Source organism: Lactuca virosa, chromosome 7 (assembly GCF_052849685.1).
Source record: "Lactuca virosa cultivar CGN04683 chromosome 7, Lactuca_virosa_CGN04683_v6, whole genome shotgun sequence".
Classification (NCBI taxonomy): domain Eukaryota; kingdom Viridiplantae; phylum Streptophyta; class Magnoliopsida; order Asterales; family Asteraceae; genus Lactuca; species Lactuca virosa.
In genome coordinates, this window is record NC_136432.1 from 113,218,229 (window position 1) to 113,226,781 (window position 8,553).

Here is an 8,553-nt window from a genome sequence, read left to right on the forward strand (position 1 = left end):
AAATTAACTATATTATTGTGGGTTGACAAGCCTATGTACTCACCAGTTTTCCCAACCTGACCCACTCAGTTTATTTGTATCACAAGTTTCGATGCAAAGATACATTACACCGAGAGATTAAAGGAGATGTAAATCATTAGTGTAAATTAATGTAAGTTTTGTTTATGCTAATGTTTTGTATCAACTATGACATCCCAAGTTTTGAAAAGATATCAATATTGAACGTTTCTTCAAAAATGTTTAATGCTAATATTATCTCACATTGAAAAAATAATTTCGGGACCAATTCCACAGCAAAAGAAATACTCTGTTTTAAAAATAAGCATAAACAAAAATTTTAAAAATGACTGTAAATTTGGGGATGTCACAGTTGGTATCAGAGCATTAGTTTAAGTGAACTAAGAGTAATAAATTTATTTCTAGACTTAGACTTAGAATGCTAAGCGATGAATATGAGATGAGTGTCTGCTACATTTAGGAAGTATGGCTGAATAAAAATGAGCACCGACTTATTTAGGGAAGATGCCTAAATTACTTTTATGTGCTAAATGATTTATGCTATAAGATGCCTTATATGGTTTATGATTCTATTTTTTGATCGGATCTCTGGTCTATTGCCGACTGGATTTGGAAATTTTATGTGCCCAGGTTTCTGAACATTTAACTACGATATTAGAACTGACATATAAGTTTTTGTAGTGATAAGGAGATTTATACGTCTATCGTAAATAGAGCTTTACCAAAACAACGAGTTTCAGAACCTGAAGAAGGGGAAGATGAGTGTCGATGAGTACACCACCGCATTCACCGAGAAGATGAAGCTATTCCCCTACTTGGTGCCTACTGAACTCTCCAAGATAGAGAGGTTTGCTAACGGGTGCCGGCAGACTTTGGTTCAATGGTGAAAATGGCAACTACTTTAAAGACAGCCGTCAGAGCAGCCAAGAACGTGGAGACCCAACTTCGGGAGAAGGGTCTGGAGAGAACAAAGACCGGAGAGAAAAGAAAGTTGGAGGGATCTATAAGATCCGATAAGAAGGGGAGATTCACGAAGTCTGAACCGGACGCCAATAAGTATGGGGGTAGCAATGAAGCCAAGTGGTGTGCCAAGTGAAAGAAGAAGCACTTCGGAAGATGTGATGGAGATCTGACTTGTTATAAGTGTGGGAGGACCGGTCATTATTCCAGAGATTGTACATTTGATAACAAGAAATGTTACGAATGTGGAGATGGTAGACATATTTTGAAGAACTACCCAAATAAAAACGAAGCAACATGGAAAAATGTGCCGCCAAAGCCGAAGACAATGACCTATCATATGATCCTTGATAAGACAACAATAGGTCAGGAATAGAGGAAGACTTATTCAAGTATAGGATATAAAGAAGAAGATGAGTAGTATTAGGGTGTGTGGCCTAATGTAATTGGAATGTATCATAAATAAATCTCGTAATCACTTTTGAATAAGTAATATAATCCCTAATTATGTTAAATGACTATGTGCGATTCTTGTATGGTGACTTGGAAAACTACGAGACAATCCTTGGGACGAGTATGATTAGGTGTGAAAGATATTAAAGGCCTAAAATACTGGAAGCACATGACTCGTACTTGGATCAGGGAATGTCATAAAGTTACTAAGGTATTGGTATTTGAGTTTGTTTCGTTTGTTTCTGTCGTTACTATCGTTTCGGTAATGATTACAAAGATGACTGTTATTCCAACCCTAGTAGTCATATCAAATCGAGTCCGACTTGAGAATAATTCTGTGAAATAAGTTAATTGGTTCAGAGAACCATGTTCGATGTAGTATTCGACTCAAGTCAGGAGGTTAAAGGAAAGGATAATCAAAGCAATCAACAAAAGTGTCGTGACCGTCGGTAAAGTTAAGAAGCCTGTAGCTAAAATTGCTACCTGTTGTAATGTGATTGTATCGCATTAGAAAATGAAGCAAGGTGTCATCCATGTTGGATTCTGACTTAAAAAACCTGAATCTAGCCATTGCATCATACGACGAAAGGTCATCAGATGCACAACCCATCAGTCTGTTATATTAGTCGAAGTAAAGAACTTATCTTAAGTTATGTTTTTTTAAGAAGGAGCAGGAGTCTCAAATAAGGAACGAGTTTGTAACTCGAAGGTTACGATTGAAATCCCAACATAGGATAAAGAGTGGGTGCAAGATTGAGCACCGCCAACAGTCAAGAAGTCCTAGAGTTAGGTACTCATTTGAAATAACATAAGAGTTATGATTACCACCAATGATGGAAATGTAACGTGCGCAGTCATTATACAAGCCCAGTTTTGTTGATGATTTCGGGACGTAATCATCCTATGAGGAAGATAATTGTAAAGCCTACGTTAGGAACTGATAAGATGATGTAATAGTTACGGTCAACAATTGTAACCTATTTGATGTAAGAAGGAATAAATATTTGAGTATTATGTGAGTTATGTGTAAATTATGTGCATTATATACGTGTTTATAATGATATAATAAAATAAGAGTAATATACGCGTCTAAAACAAAATAATAATTAGACCAAATATCCTTGAAGAAAGCTGAAGTAATCGCGATGAGGATTTCATGGATATAAGGAACGCCTAAATGTGACTTCGGTGGAAGAAGTTATGATTTTTCTAATATTTCAACGTAACTATATTTTAGCATAGAAATCAAATTTTGATCGGTTGATTGTTAGCCGAAACAATCTAAACGAGAATTAAAGATCCTGTCGATAGGATTCCAACGATATAAAGACATTTGACAGTAGAGTTCGTATGAAGAAGTAAAAAATTTTACATAGTCGATTATAGTGTAATTTTCGTAGACTATTAAATTTAAGTTCAGATGAGAATTAGCTGACAGAGTCTTAATGAAAGTTGTAGTACTCGGAAATACCTACGCGTAGCTATAAAGTACGTCAAAAACGGAGTTCGTATGATCAATATATGAATTTTTAATAATTAGAGACATGTGGGTCCTACTGTTATTATTACTATTATATATATATATATATATATATATATATATATATATATATATATATATATATATATATAGGGGAATGCTCATGCGAAAATGCAAAGATTATGTAAAAATGAAAACAACCAATTAGAAGATTACACATCATTAATCATATGCTTTAATTAAAAAACTTTTTAATTAGTTGTAAAGGTTATTTATGTCATTTACAAAAAACAGGATTCCACTCATTCAGGATCGGTTACATATTATAACTGAAGTGGAATAACTTACAAATTTGAATCTTTTCAATAGTATATATATATATATATATATATATATATATATATATATATATATATATATATATATATATATATATATATATATATCCCACTTTTGAATCACAATGGAAGAATATACCGTCCATATAACTTTTTCAGATTTCCAAACTTACCATTCCATGTGCAAATTAATATATATATATCCCACTTTTGAATCACAATGGAAGAATATACCGTCCATATAACTTTTTCAGATTTCCAAACTTACCATTCCATGTGCAAATTACCTTTATATCTAAACGTCAAGACTGTTTTTTTTTTCAAAATTTGTATCTTTGCTCAAGTAAAATTAACGCTTATATATAAATCTTAAATCAAACATAAAAATCAACATTGATATAATCCTTAAATTGAACATAAAAATCAACACTGTTATCATCCTTAAATGAAATATAATAATCAACAAGGAAGACTTCAACCATCTGCTGTTGTTTTGGCTTCTTCAACCATTTCTACATACTAATTTCATTGATGCTTCACCATGTGGATGAGAAGGTGGTTGCTTCATTGATGCAACATCATCGGAGTCACTTCAAACAAAACTTCAGTCAATGAGGTTGTCGTTATGTGTTGATCTGCAAGAGCTTCTCAAATCTCTGCTTGAAGGAAAATTAAGAAAATGAGTTCAAATATAAGCATTAAATAAATGAATAAAGAAATAAGGTTCAATAACTACACGCTAGCAAGATCCACTCGCTGAACTTGAAAACTTATTGAAAACAGTGAAACTTGCAATCTGCATTTAGCATACAAAATAGTTGAACAACCTACCAAAGCCAAAAAGAAGTTGTATAAGATACAAAGTATATAGGAAACCGAAAAAAAGAGGGAGAAAAGCAAAAAAGACAACAGAAAAATGACAGTCTTGAGAGTAAAGGCAGCACCAAGGTTTATCAGTAGTAGAAACCAAGCAAACAGAAATCGCCTTTTGAGATGCTAATAATAAAATGAAGATACTAATAATGACTAATGAGTAACTGAAGATTAATAAAAGCTAAATTCAAAAATCAACTTCTGTAACTAAAAGTTAAGATTTTCACATTTTGTATTGTAACACATTTTTCATGCTTTATAAATGTTAATAACTCATAAAATATAGGATTATAAGGGATAACATTATAAGTTACATGCATGTTAAAAGATACATTTGCATTCTTCACAAAATCACTTATTATACATAACACAAATAAAGTGATTTTGCCAAAACAAAGCACACAATTGTTGGTAAAAGATGAGAAACGAAACAGAGGTTTTGGGACCAACTTTTATGTGTTTTTCTATGTCCCTCTATCAAAGATTACAAGAGTACTTTAAATAACATAAATTTTAACTACTTATCCTAAAAAGACTACAACTACTGCCTACTAAATCTTTAGTGACAACATGGCCATTTACTTATTCATACTCTAAAGTCTAAACAAAAGACTAAAATACCCCTAATAAAACCTTATGCTTTGAACCGGTCACCACTTTTGCCTAAAACTCAGAATTAAACCCAACGGAGACACATTCATTCCGATTTCAACATTCTAGGAACCGTCGTTTCCAGTTCCGGGTATGCTCTATCCTACTCGAAACCTTCTTAGCATCTAAAAACCGATTCTGATTGCAGCAAAACAAGCAAATTCAAGAACACACAGTACAAATCGCATTTAATGGATTTACCTCAGGTCATTCAATGCATAATCAGGAGACTTGTTTTGAGTTAGTTCCTCCTGAAGAAAAGAACCACAGATCAAGAAAAGAACTGGGAATCACAATCTATTACGACTTTTTTTTGGCTGAAATGAATGGGATTCAATAGCCAACTAAACCATAAAAAACTCTATAAAGATAGAATTAAAAAGAACAGAAAAGAAAACAAATTAAGATGCAAATGAAACAACTCAATCTCTTGTTCTATAATAGTCAATCCGGATTTTAAGAATTCCCACCGATTAAAAAAAACTTATTCAATCCGGAAATTAAAAAATGTTGTTGATTTTTCCGTCAATTTGAATCTCTTTTACACCTAAACGAATCTTAAGAGAAATCCACATGGATAGTTGACATATCGCCATGAACCCATAGGAGGTAGTGCTCCGATTGAAATCAAAACCTCAAGCAACCATATCATTTTATGAAAAAAAAATGGATGAATCGAAATAAAGAAAGATACAGTTTGTTCAAACAAATTAGGGAAAAAGCACACCTGAAATCGTGAAATGCAACAATCAATTCAACGGAAATTAGGGCAAATCGTGAAATCACAGCGTCCCTTCAAATCTTCTCCCGGTCTTTGATTTCTCCATTTTTCTTTATGTTTGTTTGCTTTCTTTGTAGTTTGGTACTGATCTAAAACTGAAACTCTGAATCTTGATCGTTCAGGTTCTCGATGGAGGTGATGCGGTAGTTTTTACACAAACAAAGATATAGAGAAGGTGGATGGGTTCCGGTGTTGCATTTCCTTGGTGCGATGGTGCTACTATGGTGGTTCGTCATGGTGGAAAGGACACTGACGGTGGGAGTTATGGTGACAGATTGTGGTTCGCGGTGGAAAAAAGGGAGTAGCCGAGCAGACCCCGACTTTGGGTGGTTTAAGGCGGAAGGAGTAAAATCGGAGTCTAGGGTGGTGGTGATGTCGATGGGGCATGGTGACCGCATCAGGTGTAAGTCACCGGTCTTGGTGGTGGGTTGGGGAGAGGAGGAGGCAGTGATTACGTTTGAAAGAGTAGTTAGGGAGAGAGAATACAAACAAAGTGCGGATTGCAAACCATCCAAATATCTAAAATTATAACCGCCGCACTTAACATCGTTAACTAATTACCATATTATCCTTAATATTTAAAATAAGTTTTTAATCAATTGTAAATGAGTTATCATTCTAAAAACACACGTGTAATCTCCTAAATGGTTCTTTTCATTTTCACAGCTTATTTAGGTTTTCGCAGAACCTACTTTTATATATATATATATATATATATATATATATATATATATATATATATATATATATATATATATATATATATATATATATATATATATACTTGGTTTAAACCCGTGGAAACCACGGTTAACAAATTAAAATAATATTAATACTTCAAAAGATAATCATTAATCAATGATTTTCAAACGTTTATTAGTTTACAAAGTTAGATGATTTGGATGTAACTTTATAATGGTTGATTCAAATTAATATGTAAATTGTTTTGAAGATACGACCGACATTCTTTATGGTTTGATAAATGAAAAAAAGTGATGATGGTGTGTAATGAAATATAATATTGAATAGACTAAAACTCGTATACTAAACGGTTGATATATATATATATATATATATATATATATATATATATATATATATATATATATATATATATATATAATGCAAAAAATAGCAACTTATTTATCCTTTGTAGCAAGAAATAATAAATTCCATGGAAATGACTTTTGAGACAATTAGATACCCTTTTATAAGTTATTGAAATATCTTTTTTCAAAAGAATAGTAACAAGAACCATTAACATCAATTATAACAATGTACTTTTAAAGTGCATTCTTATTTTAGCAATGTACTTTCATATTGCATATTTTTTTCAAAAATTATAAACTTATTTCTATTTAATATCAAGAAATAGTGACACGAACCATTTACATCAATTCTAGCAATGTACTTTAAAAGTACATTGTTATTTTAGGATTATCTTGCGAAATAATTTTTTTTTCAAAAAATAGTAACTTATTTCCATTTTATAATAAGGAATATTAAAAGTCAATGGGAATGGCTTTCTGAGACAATTAGATTCCCTTGAATATGTTTTGAATTTTTTTTTTCAAAAAAATAGTAACATGAACAATATTCGCATTAATTATGGCAATCTACATACACTTACGAATAACCATAACAAAATGGAAAAAAGTATGTCATAGATAAATTTTTACCATTGAAGTCACTTTAAAGTGTAACATATGCAATAGTTTGTAACATACTAACATTGACTCGTTAGTAATCAATATAAAGAGAAATCATTCCACAGTTGAGGCCATACACATATAATTACTTATTGAATATGTCATTATATTAATAGTTGAACATTCCAGACGGAAGGACCATACACATGAATATGACAAAACTTTGTCAAAATAATCTTACATGTGTATTTTTTTTAGTTGCACAATGCATGTCACATGTCAACTTGCCCATCAGATCAAACTTTCAAGGTTTCTTGCTCATGTGAATTGCTTTACGTCGCCTGGAAGGATTGAAATATATAGAATATATTCGTTGTATAACTGTATTCAAAAGATTTAAAAAAAATAATGATTGATTATAAGAGGGTAGACTTTTCATTTTCTCGCAAATTCTTGACCTATCAATTTTTGTAAAAAACATATAAACCAATAAAAAATATTCCTTTTGAAAACAAAAAACAATGTATAAGATACCTCTTGAATCTTGATATGAGTTGCCTCTTACGCTTTGACATCTTGTACTCCTTAGAGTTTGATCACTTGCCCTCCCATCGTTGGCTCTAAACCAACCTAATCATGTTCTTATAGAACAAAAGAACACCATTAGCTACAAAATCATCCATCAGTTAATGTTGTTCACACATCAATTGTTTATTTAATTTATGCAATTTGAGAGTAAAATTATGTAATAAATGTCCTACCTGATCATTGAAAGTCTTTTTCAACATGTTCTTAAGAGCAATGAAAGTCTAGAGCTCCACCTTGATCCTGACTAAAAGAATACTAATAAACAATCATTACCAAAATCTGATTATAAGAACTTGGGTTTAAATTTAAGAGTTATTACCTGCTAAGAAGTGGCCACTGAAGAATGTTTGATGTAGGTGGGTGCGATGAACACTAATTCACATTCATCGCTAATCAACAATCTTACTGAAACATTTAACGATTGCCATTCATTTCATAAAAAACTATAATTCATAAGCAAAGAACATAAACTAAAATTAAAAGAAAAACATTGTTATTGAGTATTATTTGTGTTTACCTGGAGAGAGCAGCAGGCAGATAATCGAGAGCAGGTGTAATCATCAGTGAGGCTACTAGAGGGTTTTCTAAACAGATAAACAAACCAACCATCTAAGCATCGGTTTGAGATATTCCTTTGAACACCCGGATTTCATGTTTTATCAACCCGTAATAAAAAGTGGTAGCTTGACTTCCTAAAATATGGTAGTTTTGTTGTAGATGGATTTGCATTCTGAAAATGAACGAAAAGTTATGTACTCGTTC

At 32.0% G+C, this 8,553-nt stretch overlaps 1 long non-coding RNA gene across 1 annotated transcript; it reads right to left on the minus strand.

The window, feature by feature from the left end:
* Nucleotides 1-3,618: 3,618 nt before the first annotated feature.
* LOC145123597 (uncharacterized) lies at nt 3,619-6,056 on the minus strand. The gene is made up of 4 exons (XR_013715204.1): nt 5,501-6,056; nt 4,975-5,024; nt 3,986-4,076; nt 3,619-3,905 (listed from the first exon to the last, which is right to left on the minus strand). It is a non-coding gene; the product is annotated as an uncharacterized LOC145123597 (long non-coding RNA).
* Between the last annotated feature and the right edge of the window lie 2,497 nt (nt 6,057-8,553).